Source organism: Lepisosteus platostomus, chromosome 5 (assembly GCF_059453375.1).
Source record: "Lepisosteus platostomus isolate fLepPlt1 chromosome 5, fLepPlt1.hap1, whole genome shotgun sequence".
Classification (NCBI taxonomy): domain Eukaryota; kingdom Metazoa; phylum Chordata; class Actinopteri; order Semionotiformes; family Lepisosteidae; genus Lepisosteus; species Lepisosteus platostomus.
This window is the reverse complement of record NC_142615.1, coordinates 51,014,404-51,042,401: the sequence shown is the minus strand read 5'-3', so window position 1 is coordinate 51,042,401 and position 27,998 is coordinate 51,014,404. Positions and strand designations below refer to the sequence as shown.

Here is a 27,998-nt window from a genome sequence, read left to right as displayed (position 1 = left end):
CGGATATCAGTGGATTCTGTACAGACCTGCAGGCATGTCCCAGGTGAGTTCAAGTTCGCGATCAACAGTTACACCAAGAGCTGCAGCCACGCTTTCCTTTAAACTACCGGCGGTTTAAAATAAACTAGCCATTTAAAACAAAGTAGTGATTGACAGAACTAGACTGATCTACATGCTCTGATGCATAAAATAATATCGAGATCTGCAACAGCAATGCCTGATAAACGATCTTTCCGTCGAGCGCTTGAAGTTCCTACCTCAAGTTTTAGTACCCTTATACGATCAGTCGTTTTTTTTTTTTACTTTTGTTATAGTTTCCTTAAAAGACGGAGGAGAGGATGTGAGAGCGATTTAAGCTACGTTTGCATGTTTCTAGTTGTGAAAGAGAGCGGAATTAATATTTTGATTTCTTCATAATGTCACATTCAGACTCATCTCATGCCTTCAGGGTAAGACTAATAGACTTAGCGTTGCAAGGGTTAATGTACTGTTGCTTAAAAAACTTTTATACATTGCTGTGAAAATTATATTAAATATTTGACAACTTCTTACATATTGTATAAGTCGTTTAATCGAAGATTGCATTCTCAAAAAATAAATTACTGTAACGCATACGGCCGACAGGCACTGTGTAAAAGCCGGCTTACCAGAGCGGTGACGCCACCGCCCTTCCCTGTAATAGCTGGACCACAGCTGCTAAGCTAGGGAGAGATCTCTCTTTAGGTCACCGGGCTGGGTCCCTGTTGAGTGACGGCGGAGTCCTGGGTTCAAGCAAGGGCGCCCGCCTGAACCCTGTTACACTACATTATACCCGCTCTTTGCCTGAAATACGTATTTAACAGAAAGTTTGGATTTTCAGCAGTGTTAAAATAATCAGGCTAGGACAGTTTGTGGTTTTTGGATTGCCTGAATTTGTTATACAATAATGTAATCCTCAATCTAATGGTTCCGTCCTGCATCGTTTACATTCAAATTTCATAACAGGAAAAAATATATATATTTTCCCTGCTTTCCCTGTTTAGAAAACCTTAATTCGCAGGCGCTTATAAATAAAAGATACTGTAATAAATATGCCCCTGCGCATAACACGGATGTTGGCTGCCCGGGCTGAGGAAGACGGCAAGACCCCTGTTGAGTGATGGTTTGCGCCCATGTGGTAGAGAGAGGAACTGGGAGCGGAGGGGGCACAAGCCCGAGAACCCAAATTCGTTACAGCACCTGTTGGACTCAGAGATGCGCCAGTTCCCCCAGCAGGTGTCCCACCCTTAAGTGCCAAGAGCTAGAATGGCTCCACCGGTGCAGCCACTGTTAGAAATTAAATCTAGGTGGACTGAGTGAGCACATTTGGTTCCTGTTCTGACCCGAGGAAGACCTAAATAATCTAGACCAGGCTCCTCTTATTCTTCTGCTTGCTGTAATAAAACCAGAATCTCCATCACTCCCACTCCCTGCTCTCTAAACTGATTTCAACATAAAATCTATCCAAAACCATCTCTGCAAATTCTCCCAGTGGTTGGTCATAAGAACAAAAGAAGAGTTAGAGACCCATCTAGCCCATTTGGTAGTAATTAATGCATCAGATGATCTCATCCAGCTGTGTCTTGAAAGGAAGCAGGGTATCAGTTTTAACAACATGGCTGGGTAGTTTGTTCCACCTTTCCATCACCCTATGAGTAAAGTAGTGCCTCCAGTTTTTAGTTTTAAATCCATGTAGTTTCCACTGTTCATACTAAAGAAATCCACTGGGTTTCAGTGGATCAGTGTCTCCACTGGTGATCAATGTCCTTTGAGAATATGGAATAAAAGTATCAGTGTAAGGATCCTATGCAGACGCAGATGCATAGGATCTGTATATGATATGTACAGTTGGCTTGTGCCCAACAGAGAGGGGACTATTTCCCGTATCAGTTTCAGTATCAGTTTCGGTGAGTGGCCTGGGAGAATGGCTGGTCCCAGGGGGAGATGGCAGGCCACCTTGCCATGGCCCGGGAGGGGAAGGTCTGACAGGCTTTGCTGACCAGCAATACAGCTACATGGTCAATGCTGTGTTTGAGGAGACCGGTGGGCACGTTCAGAAGGGTGCTCCCTGCTGGGCAACAGGGGCCACATCAGAGGAATCGGGTGGGGAGGAGGAGATGGCCACCGGTGTTACACCAGTAGAGCAGCGAAGACAGGTCACCTACTTACCACTGTGGACATCGCCCAGGAGGTGTTGGGCGCCAGAGCCAGAAGCTGTCGGGAAACAGGAGAAGAGCAACCTAAAGGGGGCAGGAAAACCCGGAGGAGTGCTAGACCCCGCCTGCCATTGTGGGGTTCCTTTCCTGCCTCACTGAGGGCTGGGCATCAAGACAGCCGGACCCTCAGGATGGGAGACTATCAGCCTGCGCCTGAGGACAGTGATGGGACAGTGCACAGAGGTCCTCGGCAAGAGGGTGCTGACTGACTGTGAATGTAAAGTTTGGGGCAGCCCCCTTTTATCTCCTCCAAATTCATGATGACTGAATCCTGGGGGACTGGTTGGAAGGAAGGTGGCTGCCTAGACTTGGGCTGGTGGGAGTTGGTGGGGCGGGGAACAGATCCGTCTCGAACATGATTATGTTAACTCTTGTAAAACTACTTCTACTACAGACCCAAAACCGATGCAAAACTAAGATCACCAGCAATTTTTTAAAAAAGATTCTCTGAATGAAACAGGAATTAACAGAAACTCTGTTCCGGTGTTTAATAAAGCTAAACAGTAAGCAGGTGTTTAAGGACAGCCCCAGAACTACTGAACACTTGCTTGAGGAGCTTTTCTCTGGTTAGACTGAGCACAGGCAGACATAGAAGTGTAAATATTGTGTCTCTGTACTTAGTGTGTATGTTCAAATTTACTCTTCTGTTTCAGATATTTGGACGGTCGCTTGACAGCTCTTGAACCCATCAGTATTTATTACCTTGATTAATGGAAATGCAGGTTTCCCCCAAAAAAACTATCATCCTTTTATCTGACTTCAGTTTTGAAACTGGATCTTTCCCCTCTTAACATGGTATAAAGTTCAGGAATGAACTCACGTTTTCTACATTATTTAGCATGTTGATATCAGCACAAAATATAAAACTCTTCCCCTTGACTCATGAATTACTTTCTTTATTGAAGGTTCCTTTCCACCTGTCCTAGAGAACCGAATCCTGTGTGCTCAAGTGCTCTGAGCAAAATCGTTCATGTCAAGGATCGCCTCAAGAAAGAGAAAGAGGAAAATCAACCCTGATATTTTTAGCACTGTCTCTGTGTGTTTCTTTTCTTACTACTTCATGTCCTTCTCCTGCCTCTTCAGTGTTCAGACAAGAATGTTGCTCAACACCCATTTTCAACACATGAGGATATATGTCAAAACCTGATTTTGAGTTCTTTAAAGCATGTGTGCAGGCACTGTTCATTCATTATACATAAACGTAAAAAAAATGACTCTGACGTTTGGTGACATTTGAGTTTTAGATGAATACAAGAGAAAAGAACTCCAGGTAACTTTGATAGAGAACAATGCTGTGTTTGTGTTCTAACCTGTCATAGTGATGCTTCTATTTTGTTTGTACTAGTTTTCATAGTCTGAGAGGGGGTAATAAAGAAGCAATCAGCCCTGGCTCATCTCTTCTTGTTACTGTTTTCTGGGCCAACGTGGCTGTCACAATCCATGACCTTAGTCATTAAGAGAATGAGCTTGACTTCTTCACAACAAGCACTGTGTAGAAAAACAGACAGTTTGAGAACAGTAGTTTTGCTCTCACCACCCAGGAACCTCGTGTTACAATGAAGTTTCAACTTCAGAATGCCCCCAAGCTCAGATACAGCTACCCTTTCACTTTCAAAATGAGGCTGTATGTATTTATTGATATCATGGCTCTGTGGAGATAAGATAAGAGTTTTTTTAAGCAGGTCATCAAACAAAGCATATCATATCTTCAATGAGAGGCACTCTGAAAATGAACCTAACGAAATCTGCAACAATAGAAATATATTTGAACTTCCTGGGATCGTGGTCTTATTAACTACAACTGGCAAAGCAAAATATCTGTTGAGGGGCCTGTTCACACAAGCTCAGGCAGTCAGAGACTTGATGACAGATCTGGAATAGAAGGATGGCTGTGATGCCAGATTCTAGGTTATAGATCGTTGACTGAACTTTTGAAGTCACTTTTTTTAAAATTAAAATGTATGTGGCCTATTAGAGCTTCAGTACTGTCAAAGCCAAAGATAAAATCAATGTTCTGCTGTCAAACACTACAAATTTCCTATCTATTAGCAGCCATATCACCCTGCAACTCACAACTGGCAACCCACTGAAGCTAAGCAGGTGTGAGCCTGGTCAGTACCTGGATGGGAGACCTCCTGGGAAAAACTAAGGTTGCTGCTGGAAGAGGTGTTAGTGGGGCCAGCAGGGGGCGCTCACCCTGTGGTCCATGTGGGTCCTAATGCCCCAGTATAGTGATGGGGACACTATACTGTAAACAGGCGTCGTCCTTCGGATGAGACGTAAAACCGAGGTCCTGACTCTCTGTGGTCATTAAAAATCCCAGGGCTCTTCTCGAAAAGAGAAGGGGTGTACCCCGGTGTCCTGGCCAAATTTCCAATTGGCCCTTACTAATCATGGCCTCCTAATAATCCCCCTCTATGAATTGGCTACATTACTCTGCTCTCCTCCCCACTGATAGCTGATGTGTGGTGAGCGTTCTGGCGCACTATGGCTGCCGTCGCATCATCCAGGTGGATGCTGCACATTGGTGGTGGTGGAGGGGAGTCCCCATTACCTGTAAAGCGCTTTGAGTGGAGTGTCCAGAAAAGCGCTATATAAGTGTAAGCAATTATTATTATTATTATTATTATTATTACAACTGCACTTATAAGAAATGCCTGTGAAACTAACTGCCTATAAAGAGGCTTAAGAAATTCAGCACTCCAGTCCTTCTATGGTATTTCCTCTTGGAGCAAGTAGAGTGATAATAACCAATGTCCAGGAGTGTTCACTCAGGGTATGGATTGTTACCGTGCTGATATGAATCTGCTGGCTGTTGACCTCATGATCTGCACCAGGTAGCTTATTCCCAAGGAGCAAGGCTCAAGCTACGCTCAAGAGCCCATGGAATTTGCATGTTAGATGGTACTGTAAGATCCCCCCTTCTTGTCTATTCCAGTCTAAACTCTGTTCCGGTGTTTAGTAAAGCTAAACAGTAAGCAGGTATTTAAGGAAATCCCTAGAACTACTGAACGCTTGCTTGAGGAGCTTTTCTCTGGTGACACTGAGCACAGGCAGACATAGAAGTGTAAATATTGTTGCTCTGTACTTAGTGTCGATGTTCAAATTTATACTTCTGTTTCAGATATCTGGACGGTTGCTTGACAGCTCTTGAACCCATCAGTATTTATTACCTTGATTAATGGAAATGCAGGTTTCCCCCAAAAAGCTATCATCCTTCTTTTATCTGATTTCAGTTTTGAAACTGGATCATTCCTCTCTTAACATGGTATAAAGTTCAGGAATGAACTCACGTTTTCTACGTTGTTTAGCATGTTGATATCAGCACAAAATATAAAACTCTTCCCCTTGACTCATGAATTACTTTCTTTATTGAAGGTTGTTCCTTTCCACTTGTCCTAGAGAACCGACTCCTGTGAGCTCAAGTGCTCTGAGCAAAATTGTTCGTGTCAAGGATCGCCTCAAGAAAGAGAAAGAGGAAAATCAACTCTGATATTTTTAGCACTGACTGTGTGTGTTTCTTTTCTTACTACTTCATGTCCTTCTCCTGCCTCTTCAGTGTTCAGACAAAAAAAGGATGCTCAACACCCATTTTCAACATATGATGATATATGTCAAAACCTGATTTTGAGTTCTTTAAAGCATGTGTGCAGGCACTGTTCATTCATTATACATAAATTTAAAAAAATGACTCTGACATTTGGTGATATTTGAGTTTTTGATGAATACAAGAGAGGAGATCTCCAGGTGACTTTGATAGAGAGCAATGTTTTGTTTGTGTTCTAACCTGTCATAGTGAAACTACTATTTTGTTTGTACCAGTTATCATAGTGTGAGAGGGGGTAATAAAGAAGCAATCAGCAATGGCTCATCTCTTCTCGTTACTGTTTGCTGGGCCGACTTGGCTTTCACAGCCCATGACCTTAGCCATTAAGAGAATGAACATGACCTCTTCACAACAAGCACTTTGTAGAAGAACAGAAAGTATGGGAATAGTAGTTTTGCTCTCACCACTCAAGAACCTCGTGTTACAATGAAATTTCAACTTCACAATGCCCCCAAACTCGGATACAGCTACCCTTTCACTTTCAAAATGAGGCTGTATATATTTATTGATATCATGGCTCTGTGGAGATAAGATAAGAGTTTTTTAAGCAGGTCATCAAACAAAGCATATCATATTTCCAATGAGTGGCATTCTAAAAATGAACCTAGCGAAGTCTGCAACAATAGAAATATATTTGCACTTCCTGGAATCGTGGTCTTATTAACTACAACTGGCAAAGCAAAATATCTGTTGAGGGGCCTGTTCACACCGACTCAGGCGGTCAGAGACTTGATGACAGATCTGAAATAGTAGGATGGCTGGGATGACAGATTCTAGATTATAGACCGTTGACTGAACTTTTGAAGATTCTTTTAAAATTAAAATGTATGTGGCCTATTAGAGCTTCAGTACTGTCAAAGCCAAAGGTAAAATCAATGTTGTGCTGCTCAAACACTACAAGCTTCCTTTCTTTTATAACTGCACTATTGAGAAACACCCTTGAAACTACTTCCCATAAAGAGGCCTACGAAATTCAGCAGTCCAGTCCTTCTACGGTATTTCCTCTTGGAGCAAGTAGAGTGATACCAATGTCCAGGAGTGTTCACTCAGGGTATGGATTGTTACCCTGCTGATATGAATCTGCTTTTAACTGATTTCCAGTTTGAAACTGGATAATGTTTCTCTTAACATGGTATAAAGGTCAGGAATGAACTCGCATTTTCTATAATAATTAGTATGTTGATTTTAGCCAAAAATATATAACTTTCTTTATTGAATGTTGTTTCTGCACTCTGTCTTGATCTGTTATTTTCCATGTTTTAGTCTCATCTTGCTTTCTGGCGATCCTGCACACTTCTTCTTCTGTTCCTGGTCCAGTTCCTGCTTACCTGGTGGTCTGTGCACTTTTGGTCATTTCCAGTCTTGTTCCTGCTTATCCTGTCCAGTCCTGCTGTGCTGCACCGTCACCTGCCTGGACCACTCCCACTGCTCCTGTCCATTATTGCAGATCCTCCTCGGAATCTTCCATCATTGCTTGGCTTCAGATGTTTCCATGAGACCTCATCCTTTCAGGTACATCAACTCTTTGCTCGTGTTAATGCCTCTTTTCAATAAACTAGTCTTTATCTCATGTATGAATTCTCTCATTACTCGATAGGCTTTAGGATTTCTTCCACTTTGCCAAAGTGTAACACTTCCCAGCTGGAAGAGTCAGTCTGAGAACAGAACTCAGACAGCTCTCTGCAGAGTACATCTTTTACCTGGAATCAGTGAGTCACTTTACTGGCTACAAATGATGGTTGCAGGCAGAGTGCACCATCTGACATTGTATAGCAGATCATCTGACACTGATACTTTTGAATGGCTAATGGATAATACACAATATATATGTATGAAAAATGTAGGGTATCTGCACACACAATAGAACACATCTTAAAAAAACCATTAGCCTACAGTATGTTTTATTCATATTGTCAAATATCTTAGTGACCTTGTGGATTAGAGAACTGCACTTTCCTCTCCAGAGAGTTTCTATACTGTGATCATACACTGTGTCCATAGAGTGTTCATGGAGACTCATTCACATAGTGTACACTGTAATAATGAGAGTATTTTTAGAGGGTGGTTGAGAGAATGATATTTGGATTGAACACCATGCAACCATATGAGGAACTTTTATCACTGATCTGGAAATAGGATCAGTTTTAACCACTGATCCAGGTGCCACATGCCTTTTTATGGAGGAAGAAGATTTGTGGAGGAAGAAAATCGGTTCCTTCTATGGGTGACTGGTGGAGTTTCAGAAAAAAAATGTACTCTGCTGTGTCACAACACATCGTGTCATTGTGTCCACATACTTGAACACAGTACAGAAACGACCTGTTCCCCTGTTGCTGTCAACTAAGACTGGTTTGTGACGCATCTCAAGGGCACAGGGGATATTGGGAAATTGCAAGGATGAGGCACTCTGTCCTACTAACACATGGAGAACGTGTTGAATTAAGCCGGGACCACTATGTGTTTGTTTTTTTCAATTTTGAATCCAGAACTGAAACATTCTGCTCACATTTTCTGGACGCTGTGTGGAAGCAGTTAAAAAGGAAAACAAAATGTTTAGTTGTAGTGAAAATTGAATAATTAAAATTATGGGAAGTGGTATTAAAACTGTAGAATGCACTAGTGAGGCCTCATTTAAATTATTGTGTACAGAAGTGATCACCATGTTATAGATGTTATAGAAATTATATTGGAATTAGTGTGGAGAAGAGCAAACTGAGCGGAAGGAAATGAACTACACTGCCAGGCTGGAGGAACTGTGTCTCTTTAGATTGAACGGAGTGTCCTACACTTACAGATTGAAGGATCTGCTGGTCATTGGAGTGAAAGACAAGCAATCTTGGTGTCTGCAATATCAAGTAGGAGGTTCAAAGTGGCATTTCAGTGGGTAACAGAAGATGATTTTGCAGTGGAGCAACAGATATTGAGAGTATATTGAATGGTGTGCTGCTCATTCTAGTGTGGAGCCAAGTGTATTGGTTGAAGCTTATACTGGTTTTGAGCCAACTGTACTGGTGCAGTTCAAGTATGTGGACACTATGACACTACATATTGTGACTTCACCGGTCACCCATAGAAGGACCCCATTTTCAAATTTTCATAAAGTCTAGAGATGATACTGGTTTGGAGCCAGGGTACTGTGTGTCTATGTACAAAATTTACTGTATAAGAGTTTGAGGAAGAGTTTAGTAAAAGGATGGGAAGAGTAAAGTCTGAACAAAATACATTTCCTCCTTTAGAAATGTCAAAAGTAGCTCTATGTGTCATGAGCTGTGGTGTGTCACTGTGTGATGTGTCATGAGACTGTGGGTGAGTGCTGTAATCTAACCTTTGTTCTAACCTTTGTTCTAAGACTTAAAAGTACAAAGCTAGCTTGAAATAGCACCACAAAAGTGGAAGATTGCACTGTTGAGTCTATTCGTTTCCAGCATTATGGTGATTTTTGACATTGGTTATCCCAAATAGATTAAAGTTCCAAAAGGATGACACTATTACTGTTACATGTTCAATTTGGGGTACCACAGGATCAATACTGGGACCAATATTTTTCTCTCTCTACATGTTGGTGCTAGGTAGGATAATCCGAAAACATAATATTAACTTTCATTCATATGCTGATGACACTCAAAGGTACATTTTGCTTACACTTAATGACAATTCGTCTATTATCACTTTATTTAATTGCATTAATGAAGTAAAGACTTGAATGTGTGAAACCTTTTTGTTACTTAACTCTGATAAAACTGAGGTTTTGTTGTTTGGAGGAAACAATACTGATAGGACTGCTATAACTTCAGCACTTAACTCAGAGGATTTAAAACTTTGCCTCAGAGACTCAGCATGTAACCTAGGTGTCATATTAGACACAAGGCTCTCATTTAACTCTCATGTTAAAACAGTATCTAAAACATGCTTCCTACAAGAAATATTGCAAAACTAAGGCAGTTTTTCTCCATTCAAGACACAGAGAATACATGCACTGGTATACAGCATGTTAGATAACTGCAATGGCCTACTAACAGGGAGCACCCACCACTCTTTCAACACCTTACTGTGAACTCAGAATGCAGCAGCTAGAATTGTTACTAGGAGTAGACCATATAACCCCCATACTTAGCTCTCTTCAATTGGCTTCCTGTCAGGTACAGGGTGGACTTCAAAATCCTTCTACTTACTTACAAGGCTCTCAGAGATCAGGCACCTGTCTATCTAATGGAACTTATTAATGTATACCATCCAAGTCGCCTGCTTAGATCACAGAATGCAGGTCTTCTACATATTCCATTAATAAAAAACAGTTGGCAGTAAAGCCCTTAGTTACAGGGCCCCTAGCTTATGGAATAGTCTCCCACCCCATATTTGGGATGCAGAGTCAATCTCAGTATTCAAATAATTCTAATATAATATTAGCGTGCCCAAAGGGATAGGGCAACTAGTTGGCTTTGGACCACTTGAGGTTTTTTCTCTCCTTACTAAGGAGTTTTTGGTTCCTCTCCTCCATTGTCTTCTGTTCTGTATTGACAAAATGTATTGTCAATTGTATTGTTAAGCGCCTTGGGGCAACCTTGTTGTGAAAGGCACTATATAAAAATAAATTGAATTGAATTGAATTATATCTAACTTGCCTCTTTGTGAAAATCTAAGAGTGTGCTGTTGCAGTTCAGTTTAACAATCACCTCATTGCAATTAACCACTTTATAACAGAGAGAGGAACCACAGAGAACATTAAATTCCCATGGACTGAATTACCATTTCTATGATACTTAAACCTACAGTATGCCCACGCTAAACCTGACACTAAAGTAGCTGTCTCTGCACTCTTAAACTGCATTTCTGATATAAAAACCTTCATGACTTACAATTTCCTTTACAAAATGCCACAAGACAAGGCCCATGAACTCTGTGGAGCCAATGCAGTAACCCTGCTGATTGTACGGTTCTGGAACATTAGGGTTATATCCAATCCTTGCTTGATTTTTGGCTCTCAGGTGCAGAATATTGTAAAAACATTGTTCTTCCATCTCAGCTATACCTCCACACTATGTTTTATTTAGCCTTTGTTGCTGAAAAGCTGGTCAACGCTTTTGTCTTCTCTCATATTGATTGCAGTAATGCCGGGGTATTTAAATCCACACTGAACGAACTTCAGTATGACCAGAATTTGGCAGCCAGAATCCTGACCAGGCCTAGTGCAAGTGATCACATTACTGTCCCTGCAATGGCTTCCTGTCACGTTTCTTGTCAACTTCTAAATCCTCATTCTTACATACAAGCAGGGCTTGGCACCTCAGTACCTGTCTGAGCTACTATTGACCTGCTCCCCACCTCGCAACCTTCGCCAGCTGTTTGGGGTCACAAGTGAGAAACCGTCCAGCGGTCAGAGAGAATTTGTTTGGTTTCAAAGTCTCCAGTAATGGAGCCAGTTCCCCTGTTTCTGTGCAAAATTATTCATACTTGTATTTATGAAGTATATAACGGGTTAATTGAAGAAGCTTTCAGAAGCGTGGAGTGATAATAGAAAAACACACTTGTGTGTAACAGTATTGTGAGCTCAGTGAAGTGTAGTTGCAGTGTGGGGGAATTGTCCTGTTCAGTCCTGTGTGTGTTACAGAGTGTGACGGTTTTTAAACAGGACAGTGTAACATCACCTATAATGAGTGTAAAGATGTACGAGGCTGAGAGGAAGATCCGCGATACCAGCTGCAAGAACCTATGGAAACACCCCTATTACAGTAGTGGCTCTTCCTACCATGAAGGAAAACATAAAAAACACATTTTAGTTTTACGGTTTCAACATTCCATCTGACCGTTACAAAATCGCATCTAAACTGAACAAAATATAAATTACATTACAGTTGAAGTTTAAACAACTCACCACGCAGCGCGTGCAGAAATAGGCCGCTCACAGCTCTACCCTCACTGAGAACTACATTACAACGATAATTAGTATAATACACTTAACAAATGGTGCTATACCCATTTCACAGCTAAACATAAGTCTCTGTAAAGAATAAAGGAACATAAAATACAAGGAACCTGTTAAACACATTACTTACAAATCAGTAAACAGATATTCCTAACCCGAGTAGATGTCTAGAAACTGGCTACGGCCTCAGTGCACTCAGTTAAAATCTAATATCCATCTTGCTAATCTTGTCTCAATCCTATGAAATACCCCTTTATACTTGTTAATACTTCTGATACTTTTCACCACTAGGTCACAATGTCCCCTGCTGCATAGCCAACTTCCCGGTGACCATCAACCTTTCACCCCCTTGACTGCCTCCCTAAAAAGGACAGCACTTAAGTTTGTTCTCATCTGGGAAAAGACTTCTAGAAGAGGAGATCGCATTACAGACAGACTTGGGTTCATGAAAAGGATTAGTGTGCACCCCAGCATTGGCTCTATGACTTCTGCGTGGAACAGGAGTAGGTACATTTAATACACGGTCACTAGAAGAGAAGCTGGTAGTAGGCTCAGCCCTAGAAGGCTCGGTATCAGCCTCAGATACACCACGATCTAATAGGTAGCGCCATCTAGTGGATTTGGCATAACAGGCAGCTATTCACCACTAGGTCACACATATATAAACTATCAACGCACATTTGTATAATGCTCATTTAATTATGATTGTCAGGAATTGTCAAGTTCTCCAACAAATCTGTGTTCTAATTTTAAAATATTTTTGCAAAGGATACAACGGGTGTATAAATGAATTCTCCCAACAGCCAGATGAAAATACAATTCCACACGTGAAAATGGTTTTCTTGGATATTGCCTATTGCGATATTGACTTAGGTACTTTATTGTTAACTTGATTCACTTCCACACGAGTAAAACACACATACTTCCTGCAAATTTCAAGAGCGTTAAGGTTTTTTGAAGAAATCCAATTAACTTTTAGCGGAGATTATGTTCACATGGGAACAATCTGAAGCGCATCCCTGAGTGGGCTTGAACCACCAGCCCTTTGTTTAACAGCTGCACAGAGACACACTCCTGTTGCTTTTCACCATTCACACGTTTGTAGTTAAAGAAAATAAAATACTGGCATTTTCCTGCCAGCCAGCAGTATTTCTTCTGCACTGACCAAGAATAACCAAGAACTTTATTTCATCTTTCATAGGTTGTAATTTCCAGAAAAGGAAGTGAATACTTGTATTGAGCTAAATCAAGCCGACGGAGATGCACTGCAGTTGTTTTTCTCCACTTTTCGTTAAAAGGAGAAAAAAATCACTGGCATTTTCTTTTGTCCTGATAAGCAAGATTTGTACTTTATTTTTAAGAAGTTGTATGACTTTCTTGAAATTAAGAAACCGCTTGTTCCAGAAAGGAAATGAAGACTTGTTTCAAAGTAAATCAAGATGTATATCTCTCTCTGCGTGTGCTCTTATCTGTCCATCTCTATCTCCTCTTCTCTCACTCTGGCAGTCTGTGCAGAGTATCTGAAGGGGATGTAACACCACTTGGCAAAGAAGAAAGACGCAGAATAAAAAATCATTATTCTCTTCTCAGTCAGATTCACAGCTCAGACTCACACTCGGACATAAGCTCATCTCCATACTGTTCTCTATCCTGACAACCCAGAACAAGAGTATATTTAGACAATCAGTGCTGCTACATGAACAATATCAGACAGAACAGCCTGGACTCAAGTCACATCTCCCCCTTTTCTCCTTCCTCACAGCCTCTTAGAGACAGAGTAGAGCTCCTGGTTCTCCTCTCTGTGAACTGGGCTCAGGGGTCACTGATCTGGCAGCTGTGGGCTCTGTTCCAGGTCAGAAGCAAGAAGCTTCTATTAACCCTTTCCAGGACCTCCAGCCATTCAATATTACTGTACTGTACTTTCTTTAATGTAATATAATGTAATGTTTCTTTATTAGCCCTGTAGAATTTCTTGCATTAGGAATTCGTCTTTTCGCATATGTCAGCCTACAAACATGTTTTATAAATGTTTTATAACACACATGAGTGTGGAATTATCTTAGTATTTATGTAATAAACACCAGTATTGACACTTTGATCAGTATATTGATTATTAGTAGTTGATGATCCGATGGTCATGTCTACAATAGTGACTAGTTGACCAGTCTGTAGCTCTGAGCAGTGGGACTCAGATCACACAGAAGATCTGTCTGTGTGTGATTCCACACCAGCCCTGGGATTCAGCTGCTCTCACAAGTGTCTAACAGTCTTATAAATTTACAATTAGATGAATTATTATAACAGTTATAACAGTTATACAGTTAATTTAAATCATCAGACTACCTATGAAATTGAGAATTGAGAAATTGAGAATTGCTGGCTGGAAATAAAACCAGGATACCCATTTTAACCTCCAGGATCAGGAGTCTGTTCCTCCTGGTTCCTGTACTCTGATGATTCGTTTAAAACATTTAAAAGCGCTTATTACAGGGACTTGTGCTCGTTCTCTACTGCTCCACATGGGTACGCTTTGTAACACATTAATCTGCGAAATAAACTATTTTTTATTCCTGTTTAATGAATTTCATTCATTGGTATGTCACTCTCCTCCTCCAACTGTAATAAATCACTTCTCTTCACAGCCCGGTGTGTTCTTTTTTTTGGGGGGGGATGTTATATCTGTAAGAAAAGCCCCCGAGCTCCGGACAGGAGTCTCCTCCAGCGGAGACGCGCTCTGCTCTGTCAGAAAGAGGGCTGTGACGTCACAGACACCAGCCAGAGCGCCGGGATCACAGAGAGAGAGACCGCGGGAGGCGCGCAGAGCGCACGAAGGAGACTTATTGATCACTTATCTATCCACAACCAATTAATTAAACTGAAGAACCGTAGAATAATTGATTAACTTCACCAATTGGTGAGTACTGATTCTTTTCTTGACCCTCTTTGAATATCTAGAAAACAGTCAATAAAGACTGTATCGATCAATTACCATTGTGCGTTATATGTTAATAATGGTTAATCCAAAATTAAATAATGATTATTCATATTATTATTTAGGTTACTGTATCCCAGAAAAATATATTCCAAGTTGATAAATTAATGTAAGTAACAGTTTAAATGCATTTTCCAGTGTTTAAAAATCATAAGAATGGTAACCGCGGCGACAGGCACGGTATTGACAGTCACTGCGCGCGTCTAAGTGTCTCGCATTTGTCACAGAGACGTCACGGCCAGCAACTAATACTAATACCAGTGTCTTCATGTTAATATTAGTCAGAGTACAACTGGTAGTTTTAATGCTAGTGTTCATGTGAGTATTAATGATGATAGTGCTACTGATCGTTTTAGTTTTAATGTTCATATTAATATTAATTATAATTATAGAGTTACTGTTCGAGTATTAACACTAGTAGTAATGTTAGTTTTAGTAATAGCATTACTGTTATTATTAGTAGTTTGTGTCAGTGTTAGTGATAGTCATACTGTTGTAATATTAGTAGTATTTCTATTTGTGTTAGTCATCTTGTATCTGTAGATAAGTGTGTTTGTGGTATCTGTGTGTGTGAATGCATGCCTGTGAATGTGTTTGTATGGTGTGTCTGTGAATGTGTGGTGTCTGTCAGTATGTAGTTTTATATTTGTAAGTGTATGTGTGGGTATGTCTGTCAGTGTGTGTAGTGTCTATGTGATTATTAATGATGATAGCATTAGTGATAGTTTTAGTATTAATGCTAGTATTCGTGTTAGTATTCGTGATAATTATGCTGTTAGTTTCAGAGTATTAACACTCATCATCATGTTCGTTTTCATGAAATTATTACTGTTATCATAAGCATTATTAGTCTAGTAGTAGTTTTTGTCAGTGTTAGTGTTAGTAACAATGATAGTGTAAGTTTTGGTGTTATTGTGTTACTGTGTTAGTGTTGCTGTTGTAATATTAGCACTATTGCATTAGTGTTAGTTATAGTGTATCTGTATCTAAGAGTGTATGCGGTGTCTATGTGTGTATATAGTGTTTATTTGTGTGTCTGTGAATGTGTGTGAGTAAGTGTGTGGGTGTGTATCTGTGAGTGTATGAGTGTCTGATTGTGTGTATAATGTGTGTTGTGTCTGTAAATGTGTGTGAGTGTGTAGGTGTACAGCTGCAGCTATTCAAAGTGCGCGGTACAGACACGTACCGGAGGTAATTGGCTACGGCTTCGCGCATCGTGACGTGCGATGACGCAAAATACCGCAGTACGTGATTGGTTGACTGACAGGGGCACTCGTGGTCCGTTGGTCGGTCATGGAAAGATTTACAGTAAATGTCTTTACTGTGCCCGTTTTAGCATTGAATATTCATTTGGAATTTTACCACTAAAGGTAAATCTTAGTATCTGAGCATAAAAAGAATTGGATCATACTGTAACGCTTGTGAAGGCCATAAACGATATTAATTTTGGAACATAAACAGTATATGACTGGTCTCGATACTTTAAAGAAAAAATACACACCAGTATTCTATTTCTCCCTAAACATTTTAAGCATCGAAGTCTTTAACTAACGTGATACCGGAGTCAACAAGCATACTTTTAGAATTTGATTAAAAGGGAATATAATATGGAATCGCGTATCTAAAGAAATTAATAACGATATAATTATATTCATGTACCGCAGCACAAGAATAGTACAAGATGTACATTGTCTGTTGATAGTGTTTCTGTAGGGCTTTTTCAACACTCCTTATATGAGCTTGCCAGTGGTGCTGTGGGTTAGCTTCCTGACTCACACATCACATGTTGGGTGTTTGAATCCAGCTGGATCCATGACTTTTTTTTTTTAAACAAACATTTCTTTGAAAAAATAAAACTTTTCCCTGGGTCAGAGATTAAATAAAACCTCACTCGCACCAAACAAATTTATATTTCTGAATATCAACATGATCGAATTTAAGTCATTTTAACAATGAATAGTCACCTATGCGTTACAATATAAACATTTATTTTGATTTAAATCGCAAACGCGTGTTTAAATATATGCGTTTTTTGATTCAGAATCAGACAAATGCAACATAAATTGATATCTTTGTCTTCTAAGTATCTTAATAAACTTTCAGCATTGCTTTCTCCCCATTTAGATTTATTTTTCTTGGGATCAAACGTGGAAAGATTAAATTGTAATCATTTTTATTTTTTAAATACATTTTAGAAAAGTGTAATCTATACTAAAAAGCTGTACACTATCTGCTATAAAGATACATATTGTAATACTTTCGGGTTCGGATAGGACGGATACAAGAACTCAGACTTGCGGAGTTAAAGCCTTGATTTTATATATCACCTTTGAAAGTGGCATCTCAAAGCAATACAGTAGATGTAAAAACAGTTAAAAGGACCACAGATTACAAAGTAAATACCCAACACTGATTGTACCCATCTGTCAAGCACCTTGAATTGAATTGAATTGAATTGAGAGGGGGAGGGCGAGCGAGAGAGCACAGCCAGGACAGGCAAATAAGATACACTACACAGACATATCATAAAACTTTTGCACATATTGTTAAATTATTACTTGTTTTTCAGGAAGTTAAAAAAAAACACTTGAATTACTTATCCAGTCTCTCGAAATAAAATTATTTTTCAAGCAATGCAACTAACTTCGGGCAACGTGTTTTTTTTCAATACAACATTGACAGCCACATCTGAAATCTTGTCAGTCAGCTCTTTTTTCTCTATTTGAATTGTGGCGATTCAAACAACCTGGGATAACAAGTGGTCTCAAAGTCACCAAGCTCACAGTGCTTCAACAACAGATGACAATTTCCTTAGTCCTTCCTTAGTCTTCCTGAAAGTGTCAGATTATGAGTGAATAAAACACATTTGCGTTTGTTTGTTTGGGAGCTATATTATATATATATATGTATTTTTTTATATGTAAGATAAAATGATGTGTTCGTGCTTATACATCGCATGACTTTAAAAGCTAGAAAAAACAGGTTTCGATTCACATTATCTGGCGAGCCTTGTTTTGTCAAGGGACAGCACATACTTTGAAAAGACCGCAAATGTATTAGCAAGGTGTGATTTGTTTTTTTTTGACAGAGGACAAAAAACTCTCTCGCTCGCCCACCTCCTCTCTCAATTCAATTCTATTCAAGGGGCTTTATTAGCATGACCGATGGGTACAATCAGTGTTGGCAAAGCAAATGAAAGTAATTATATTTACATTAAACAAAACAAAAAATAAAAGTAAAATAAAATCTACAGACATATTACAGACATTTACAACAAAGACATATTATAAAATATTGACATATTCTGTAGTCTTACTCTCTCTCTCTTTTCTCTCTCTCTTGGGCATGCGGGCGGTGTGTTGGCTCGCATTGTTGGCGGGCGGGGGCGTGGGAGAGCCGGGCTAGCAGGTGGTGACGGAGAAGATAAATAAAGGCTTTCACTTCCTTTAACTCCGCAAGTCTGAGTTCTTGTGTCCGTTCCTATCCAAACCCGAAAGTATTACAATATGTATCTTTATAGCAGGTGGTGTACAGCTTTTCCCTGACTATAATTGATACTCCAGGGTTTGGAGACACTAGAGGGATTGAGCAAGACAGAATTATCACTGAAAGTTTGCGCGAGCTGTTCAAATCGCCAAAGGGTGTTCACATGATCGATGCGGTGTGCTTTGTGTCCAGGCATCACAAGTCCGTCTCACACCTACCCAGAGATATATTTTTGACTCTATCCTGTCAATATTTGGAAAGGACATCGAGAAAAACATCATGATAATTGTAACATTTGCAGATGGAAAACCTCCTGCTGTTCTTGAAGCCATAAATGCTGCAGCTATTCCTTATATTAAAGATAAGAAGGGTAAACCGGTTCACTTCAAATTCAACAACTCTGCCCTGTACTCTGTTTGTAACAGCAAGAAACAATCCAGTAAAGACAGCGATGATGATGATGATGAGAACTTTGACGAAATGTTCTGGAAATTAGGTGAAAAAAGCATGAAAACATTTTTTGAGGCAGTGAATGAAATGGAGCCAAAGAGTTTGCAGTTAACCCAGGAGGTTCTGAAAGAGCGCAAACAGCTGCAGGCCTGTGTGGAGGGACTGCAGCCCCAGATCAATGCTGCATTAAATAAACAAGAGGAGCTCAGACGGACTTGGCAAGAATTCGAAAAAAACAGACAAGATGGAGGAAAACAAAAATTTCACTTACACAGTACCGGTATCAGTGAAGGAAAAGAAGGACACGGACTACTACTCAAATAACTGCAACCGCTGCAAAATGACTTGCCATGACAACTGTTCTTGGGCTATTGTCCTAAAGTGGTGTGATGTAATGTGACTGAATGTACAGTCTGTCCTGGAATGTGCACTGTGGACCTGCACATCAGAGAAAAAGTAAACTACATCCAGACAGTAAAACGCACCTATCAAGAACAAAAAGCACAGTATGAGCAAGTGTGCGGGGCTACAATGAATGCAGAAATGGTGTTAGCAGAATTGCAGCGTGATTTGGATGAAACCGAAAAGAAAGTCGAGATGTTCCTTCAGAAATCACATGAGTGTGTAAGCAGATTAGAAGAGATTGCGTTGAAGCCCAATCCTCTATCTGCAACAGATTACATTGAGCTCCTGATTTCCAAGGAGATGGAGGAACATAAACCTGGATTCAAGGAGAAAATTGGAAATCTTCAGAAGAAGGAACAAGCTCAAATAATTCAATGTGTTCAGAGTCTGTGTTTTGACTGAAATCTCCCCATCTCAACTGAAGACATCTCTCCCCTAAAAGAAACCAAGCCCCACTTTTCACAGACTGATCATTAATGTAAAGCCATGCATACAGAAATGAACCTGGTTTAGTGAAGTTTAGTGTCATAGAGAAGGTCAGGCTCACTGACAGTTTCTTTGCCCTGGTCATTCTTTACAGTGGGGCTAATAGCAGAGTTGGGAAATATTTATTGTTCCAACTTCAACGATGTTTATTTTTTATTTCCATTTTTTTAAAATAAATTCAAACACTATTTCCATTTTTTTTCCCAATTTGTATTTCCTATTTTTTAATCAATTCAAACCATCACATAGTACTTATCAAGATGGAGCCAATTTTCAAAATAGATATGAATAAAAATCATTTCAAAATGCCTGAAATGAAAGCTTTGTTTTTGTGTTCATTGTGAAAGTGAAGCCTGGATGCACGACTGGCTCACAAATAAGAATCAGCCCAAGAACTCGTGTAATGATGGACAGAAGCAATAAATGACACCTGAAGAAGCTCCACAGCCGACACATTAGGTCTCTTTTCTTTTCAGCACAGAATAAACCCTGTTTATAAACCTTCCCCTGTTCCTTCAAAAGCAGTAAGAATCACTGACAAGCAAGAGAAGACTTTGTGACATCAGTAGATGTAAAAATTGAATAAGGCCAGTGGTAGTTTTTGTCCCAGGTTTTTGACTGTTCTCCTACCAAAATGGCCGATGTGTCAATGTGGATCTGGGAGTTCAATTAGGACAATGGCAGTAAACTTTGCGTTGTTTTTTGTAAGCACCCATCCATTAACCGCTGGGGTTTGTTTCTCCATTTTGACTGGTCTCACCGCCTTTTCACAAAGACCAAGACAAAACTAAAGAGAGCACAAAACAAATGATTGGATAGTTTAGTTCTCATACTGTACTTCAGGGCCACGAGTATCAGAAATAAATGAGATGAAATAGAATCCACCACATTGTTTCAGAGAGACAGGTAAGATGGATTTAGGGGGAGGTGGAACACTATACTGTATATATATATAAACTGTAAGACAGACTATTCAGGTACAGGAACTTCAGCAAGAGGAATCAAGTCCCTGAATCTATGTGGGTAAAACTCATTAAAAGCCAACAAATGCAGATATACATTATGATTGATTATGATTTAACAATTTTTTTTCATAATAAAACAACTCTTGTGCAAAACATTAAGCATTTGATGGGAAACTTCAACATTTCCAGCATAGGCTATGAAAGACCAATAGGAATTTCAACAGCAGAAATTGAAATAAGAGACTTGTTTAATGACAGATTTAATACCCATAAGCCAGTGCTTGCCTTGATCTTTTCAGATAACCAGGATGTAGTAAGGCAAGCAGAGGTGAAAAACCTGGAGATTTAGGGTACTATCATCAGAATTAGTGTTCTTTGAGTTGAGTGCAAAATAAAAAGAAAACTACATTTCTGGAAGCAGGCTTTGAAAGAATAAGACAACATTTAAGAGAAGTCAAATCTGATGTGATAGGAATGAAATCAGTGGAATATGGATAAAGAGATTCTACTTAAAGAACACATGAATAAAGAGAATAGCACATGTGACTATTAATACCGTATATTCTCCCATAGTACCGCATGATACCGCGAGTAAATTAATAGTATCTGGAATTTCTGCAAGTTGGAGCTAATAAAGCTCAACCTCTCATGTTTGAGCTGTCGCCATCAAAGTCTTTACTGAAGATATTAATAATAATGACCTTGGACAAGCTGTAAACTCAAAGTATTGCCCTGGTCCACATTCTTTTTTTCATTGACCATCTTTGTAAAAGTAACACCACAGCATTTAGTTGATCTAATCACACATTTGTTTCCAATCATGCAAAGTACAGTAATTTTTGAGAATCGATTCACCATGCCTGTAACGAACAGTTCTTTCCAGACCCTATGCGGACGACACCGTCTGACGGAGTGGGGAAACACTAGGGAAACGTCATGCAGGGAAATGGGGCTGAAGACAAGGGGGCCTGTCCAAGGTGCGCTGGTGCACGGGGGAGGTGTGACCGAGGCGAACAATCCGAGAGTAGTCCTTAGGGAAAATCCAAAACACAAGGGTAAGTCCAAAACCAGAAGATCCATCAGAAGAAGGGATTAAAAACCACGAAGGCCGGGTCGGAACCGGCGGACGGGGAACAGGAACGGGAACAGAGGGACCAGGCGCTTCCAGGTCCCGGACTCGCACGATATGGAAATCAGATGCAGAGCCCGGATGAGTGTCAGCACCTGGCTTTTAAGGTGGGCTGGGAATGGGGAGCAGGTGCATAGAATAGGGTCTTGAGTGATAGGGCTGGAGCACCCTTAAGGAGGGGGAACTAATATCGTGACAATGCCTTTCACGTGCTCATGAAAGAGATTAATTTAGGAACATAAACATATTACTGTATGCAAAACTGTACTGTATATAGTATGTATATGTATATTTAATGTCTTTACTGTGTCCATTTAAGTATTGAATATTTATATGGAATTTTACCACTGAAGGGAAATCTTAGTAGCTGAGCATAAAAAGAATAGGAGTATACTGTAACGCGCGTGAAGACCATAAACAATATTAATTTTGGAACATAAACATACAGTATTACAGTATGTAAACTATATATGGCTGGTCTCGGTACTTTAAAGAAAAAATACACACCAGTATTCCATTTCTCCCTAAACATTTTAAGCATTGAAGTCTTTAACTAACACGTGAAATATCGTGTGTATAAAAAGTGGTAGTTTTAAGCTTTTCTGCAAATACGCTCGATACCGGAGTCAACAAGCATACTTTTAGAATTTGATTAATAGGGAATATAATGTTGAATCGCGTATCTAAAGAAATTAATTACGATATAATTTTATTCATGTACTGCAACACAAGAAAAGTATATGCTGCTTCACCACTCTTCATGTGACTGTTCTGGTAGTATGGTGGTTTAGGTGCTGGATTAGTAACCCCCCAGGTTGGCTGTTTAAATCCAGCCAGTGCTATGACTTTTAACAAACATTTCTTTGAAAAAATAGAATAGTAATATTATGGACAATTAATATATATTTTAATATATATTTATTAATACAATTAATATAGAAAAGCACATAATAATATTGGGAAATTTGGTTTCAAAAGTCCTCATATCAATGATGCCTATACTGTTTTCCTCTACAGTATGCTAATCTATTGTAGTGCATTCACCCCCCTCTTAGGCTGCGCAAATGATCTTTTAGATTTTTATAGAGAAATAGAGGCTGTACAGTATGCGTTATAATATAAACATTTACTGTCAAACTTTAAATCAACAATTGATTTAAAGACAATCTGTCAAAGCACAATGAAACCTATTATTTAATTCTTTTTGGACATCCGGTCCTGACAGGGATTAAAAAAACATGGAATCGCGTATCTAAAGAAATAACAGTATACAGTAACTATGTTCATGCACAAACAGTAGCATGTTACATTATTAATTTGGGTGTATCCTCTTGCCAGAAAGTGCTAAATTGCATTTTGAGTGCGGTTTTGGACTTTTTTTTAAATTACATCACATAAATAGGCTGATACTGTTTAGACTTTTAATTATTTTAAACTATTACAGCAGCACAATGTGCTTTTTCTCGAAACCTCCTAGAGTAACAAAATGCCTTGCATTGTACAGCTTTTCAGCTAAATACTGTTTATTTATCGCTTACGCCTGACATAAGAGGTGCCCGATAAAAACCACTTGAACAGCTCTTTTGGAGGTTTCGTGAAAAAGCTACAGGATCGTTTTTATATTTAATCGTTCAATGCAGATGGCTGGTGGCATGTTCCATAAGAGTACAGTAATTGAAATCCATTAATACTTTTGTTGGAGTTTAAATAAAGTTGATGTTTTATCTAGGGGCTGCTTGCCTGCGTCTGAATAGTGACCTTTAAACTGTGAAAATCTCTCTCTCTCTCTCTCTCTCTCTCTCAATTCAATTCAATTCAATTCAAGGTGCTTTATTAGCATGACCGATAGGTACAATCAGTGTTGCCAAAGCAAATAAAAATAATAAAATTAACATAGAACAAAACAAAAAATAGAAGTAAAATAAAATCTACAGACATGTTACAGACATTTACAACAAAGACATATTATATAATATCGACATATACTGTATTCGGCTGGAGCATTATTGGGAGACAGACTCACTGTTCCTCAGGCTGTGACAGGAGATCACATACTGGGCTGCCAGATCAACTGAGTTCCCTCCTCCCTCTCCCAGTAGGATTGGGACCTGTTGTGGTTTTGGCAGGTGTGGGAACTCTGGGATTAGATTTCTGAATTTCGGGAAGAATGTTTCTCTAATCCCAGAGTATCTGTCACAGTGCAGTAGGAAGTGCACCTCTGTCTCTATTTCTCCCTGCTGGCAGTGGGAGCACAGCCTGTCCTCTCTGGGCAGCCAGGTCTGCCTGTGTCGCCCAGTTTCTATGGCCAGGTTGTGGTCACTGAGCCTGTACTTCGTCAGGGTCTGTTTCTGTTTGTTATTTTTTATTTTGGTCAAATATTCAGCTAGTGTGTATTGTCTGTTTAAGGTTCTGTAGCATTCTAGTTTATGTTGTGTTTGTGTGTGTGTGTCCCAGTGTGTGAGATATTGCTGTTTGATCTGTGCTGTGATGTGGTTGAGTCTGGGTTGTGGTGCTCTAGCAGTGCTGTCCTGAGGCTGGTTAGTGTTGGTGTGGCTCAGGTCGGTGAGCCTCAGGACCAGCTGGCTCAGGGGGCTCTGTTTTGGGCTCAGCTCTTGGCTCAGCAGGGCTTTGTGGTGGTAGGAATTTTGGTCACTGTTTTTTAGGTGTAGCCAATACTTTAATATTCTTTTCTGTATGTTTATCAATAGTGGGTACTGGCCTAATTCGGCCCTGCACCCGTTGTTAGGAGTTTTTCTCTGCACACGGAGGATGATTCTACAGATCTCCATGTGCAGAGTTTCTGTGGGGTGTTTGTCCCATTTGGTGTAATCCTGGTCTGTGAGGGGACCCCAAACTTCACTGCCGTATAGGGCAATGGGTTGGATTACACTTTCAAATATTTGGAGCCAGATTCTTGTTGGTGGGTTGATGTTGAAGAGCCTCCTTCTTATTGCGTAGAAAGCCCTGAGTGCCTTCTCCCTCAGTGCCTTCACTGCCAGGTCAAAACTCCCGGAAGAGCTGATGGTGAGACCGAGATATGTGTAGCTGGATGTGTGCTCCAATGTGTTGTTGTTCAGTGTGAATTTGTACCTGTTTCCCTGAGGTCTGGCTTTCTTCTGGAAAACCATAACTCTGGTCTTGTCCATATTGACTGTCAGTGCCCAGGTCTGACAGTACTGCTCCAGCAGTGCCAGGTTCTGCTGCAGCCCCTGTTCTGTGGGCGACAGCAGGACCAGGTCATCTGCGTAGAGCAGGAACTTGATTTCTGTGTCATGTAGTGTGAGACCAGGAGCTGCAGACTGCTCCAACATTCCTGCTAATTCATTGATATAGATATTGAACAGTGTTGGGCTCAGGCTGCAGCCCTGTCTCACCCCGCGGCCTTGGGTGAAGAATTTAGTCCTTTTGTTTCCAATTTTCACTGCACATTTGCTCTCTGAATACATTGATTTAATTATGTCGTACACTTTGCCCCCTATGCCACTTTGGAGTAGTTTATAAAACAATCTCTCATGCCAAATCGAGTCAAATGCTTTTTTGAAATCGACAAAGCAGGCAAAAATTTTTCCTTTGTGTTTTTGGTGGACGTGTTTGTCTATCAGTGTGTGTAGGGTGTAAATGTGATCAGATGTGCGGTGATCTGGCAAGAAGCCAATCTGACTTTTACTCAGGACATTGTGTTCGGTAAGGAAGGCCAGTATTCGTGTATTTAGGATACTGCAGAATACCTTCCCCAGGTTACTGTTCACACAGATGCCCCGGTAGTTGTTGGGATCGAGTTTATCTCCACTCTTATAGATGGGCGTGATCAGTCCTTGGTTCCAGGCCTCGGGGAAACATCCGGCTGTCATGATGAGATTGAGGAGTTTGAGCAGGGCTTGTTGCAACTTTGGGCTGCTGTGTCTCAGCATCTCATTTATGACTCCATCATGGCCACAGGCTTTGCGTGGTCTGAGGGCCTGGAGTTTGTCCAGTAGCTCCTGCTCAGTGATTGGGGAGTCTAAGGGGTTTTGGTTGTCTTTGATAGCCAATTCCAAAATTTTGAGTTTTTCATAAATGGTGTTTTGGTCTGATTGATTTGTATTTGGGAGCTTTTCATAGAGATTTTCAAAGTATGTTTGCCAGATTGTTCCATTTTGGATGGCCAATTCTTCTGATTTTGATTTGTTTAAGTTGTTCCACTTCTCCCAGAAACAATTCTGATTTAGTGACTCCTCAATTTCTGCAAGTTGTTTGTCTATGTATGTGTTTCTTTTCTTTTTCAGCGTGTGTTTGTAAAGTTTTACCATGTCACAGTACCTGAGTCGCAGATCTGTGTTGTGTGGTTGTCTGTGTTTTTCATTTGAGACTTTTCGTAGTGCATTTCTGATGTTTTTGCACTCCGTATCAAACCACTTTTCTTTTGCTTTTGTTTTTTGGTAGTTTTTTGATGTAGTTGTTTTTAGCTTAGATTTTGATGCTAGTTTGTGGAATAGGTGATTTAGTTTTTGTGTGGCCAAGTTTATGCCTAATTTGTTGGTTTGATACGGAGTGTTTAGGAATGTGTCCATCAGTGTCTGAATTTCGTCATGGCCCAGTGCAGTTTGGTATCTGTCTAGGCTGTCTGCGTCCCATCTGTATGCCTGGTTGAGGTCATACAGCTGGCTGGGCTGTGTCAGTGTGTCTCTGTGCTGGTGTGTTCTCTTCATGTAGAGTGTGATCTGGCTGTGGTCGGAGAGGGGAGTTTGTGGCCTGACAGTGAAGGCACTGATACAGGAGGGGTCCAGGTCGGTGATGGCGTAGTCCACCACACTGCTGCCCAGAGCTGAGCTGTAGGTGAACCTGCCTAGAGAGTCCCCTCTAGTCCTGCCGTTGACGATGTACAGGCCCAGCCCTTGACAGAGCTGCAGCAGCTCGCGCCCGGTGCTGTTGACCGTGGTGTCATGGCTGCACCTGTGTGAGGTGACCGGTGTGTGGTACAGAGGGGATTGTCCGAATATGTGAGTATTTCCCTGTGTGCTGGTGAAGTCTGCCAGTGTGCCTGTTCGTGCGTTGAGGTCACCACAGAGCAGCACGTTTCCCTGGCCCTGGAAGTGACCGATCTCCGTGTGGAGACTGTGGAGAATTCCCTCACTGTAGTAGGGGGATTCTGAGGGCGGGATGTAGACAGCACACAGGAAAACCTCGTTTTCTGTACAGATGGTATTTCTTTTGATTTTAAGCCAAACTCGTGACTCTTCTTTCTTTACTAATTGTATGGAGTGACTGAGCTCCGCTCTGTACCACACAATGATCCCCCCAGAGTCTCTGCCCCGGGTGATTTGGGGTTTTTTGACAGAGGGCACCATGATCTCCTTGTAGCCTGGGGGACAGTGGGTAGCCAAGTCTCCCCGACACCATGTCTCCTGTAGGATCATGATGTCTGTCTCCTTTACATCCTTGATAAATTCAGGATCAGTGCTCTTCAGCCCAAATGCTGACGAGCCCAGACCCTGAATGTTCCACATACTTATCTTTAGAGATCTCATTGTCATCGTTTGAATTATCTTTGCAATTTGTTATTGTTTTCTGGAACTGTATCAAATTTGTGTCGGACATTTGCATCATCAACAGAAACAAGTATTGTGCTGGGTTTTTGTCTGTCGCTGTGGGTGATGGAAGTTCAGCTCATAAGCCGGGTGCAGATGAGGTTCAGGAGCTGCCGGATTTCTCCCAGCTCCAAACCACTCGGGACTGCTGGTCTGGCCAGGGCTGCGGCGTAGCTGTGCAGGAGGGGCTCGGTCCGGCTCTGTTGTTGTGCTGGGTGGGGAGGGGTTTTGGTTCTGGTCCGGTTCAGCTGCTGGTCTGGGTGAGGGGCATGGGGTGGGGCGCTGGTTCTGGTCCTGTTCGGTCGTTGGTCTGGGTTGGAGGGCTGTAGGGTGGTGCTGGTTCTGTTCTTTGTGGGTTGAGCTGGTCTGGGTTGGGGGTGTGGGTGCTGGGGCGTTCCTCTGGTAGTCCTCCTGTTTCTCTCTGGGATGCTGTTTGGGTGTCTGCCCAGTGTGGTGTCTTTCAGAGTTTTTGTGAAGAGTCCAATGGTCTGTTTTTTGAGGTGTTTATGGTCGTGTAGATGCTGTGGTCCAAGGGTGGAGTGATGGGCCAGATAGACGTTTGGGAGCAGGGCGCAGCACCGTGAGATCTCGGCATTGATTCTCTGGATGGTGTGGTGCTGCTCGTCCTGTCTCGGCAGCAGGGTGGAGATGACAATTCGGGCGCGAGGGAACTCCTGAATGGCCCTCTCTGCCACTCTCCTGATGGACTGGGCCACCTGCTCCCTCTGGGTCCTCAAGTCGTTGGTGCCGGTGT

At 40.9% G+C, this 27,998-nt stretch overlaps 1 pseudogene; it reads left to right on the top strand.

Moving 5' to 3' along the window:
• The first annotated feature begins 34 nt into the window (after positions 1 to 34).
• On the top strand, positions 35 to 19,839 carry LOC148668889 (uncharacterized; annotated as a pseudogene).
• Positions 19,840 to 27,998: the final 8,159 nt, after the last annotated feature.